This window comes from Alligator sinensis, unplaced genomic scaffold (genome assembly GCF_000455745.1).
Source record: "Alligator sinensis unplaced genomic scaffold, ASM45574v1 scaffold38_1, whole genome shotgun sequence".
NCBI classification, from domain to species: Eukaryota; Metazoa; Chordata; order Crocodylia; family Alligatoridae; genus Alligator; species Alligator sinensis.
Genome location: NW_005842179.1, coordinates 355,574 through 355,947, shown reverse-complemented (window position 1 = coordinate 355,947; position 374 = coordinate 355,574).

Genomic DNA, 374 nt, shown 5'->3' with positions numbered 1-374 from the left:
GGGATGTGCCAGGAGGATCCCCAGGCAGGGATCCTCCTCTCACGCCTTGAGACACGTGTCAGATGAGAGGCGCGGCGCTGGCAAGGGGGTTTCTTTGACTGCAGAGTGCCAAGGGCGGGAAGAAAGGGGCAGACCCCCCAAGGCTAGCGGGGACCCACGCCCTGCCTGAGGCAGGATCAGTCCTGAAGCCTCCCTCCCTCCCTCCCTCCCTGCCTGCCGGGCTTTCCCAGGGACAGCGCATCCCCAGCGGGGACCCCTGTGCCTCGCGGGCTGCAAGCAAGTCCCAGGCTGCTGCTGCTGCTGCTGCTGCCCCTTAGCCCGGCTCGGGCAGCACGTGGGAGGCAGCGCAGCGCAGCGCGGGCAGGGCAGGGCAG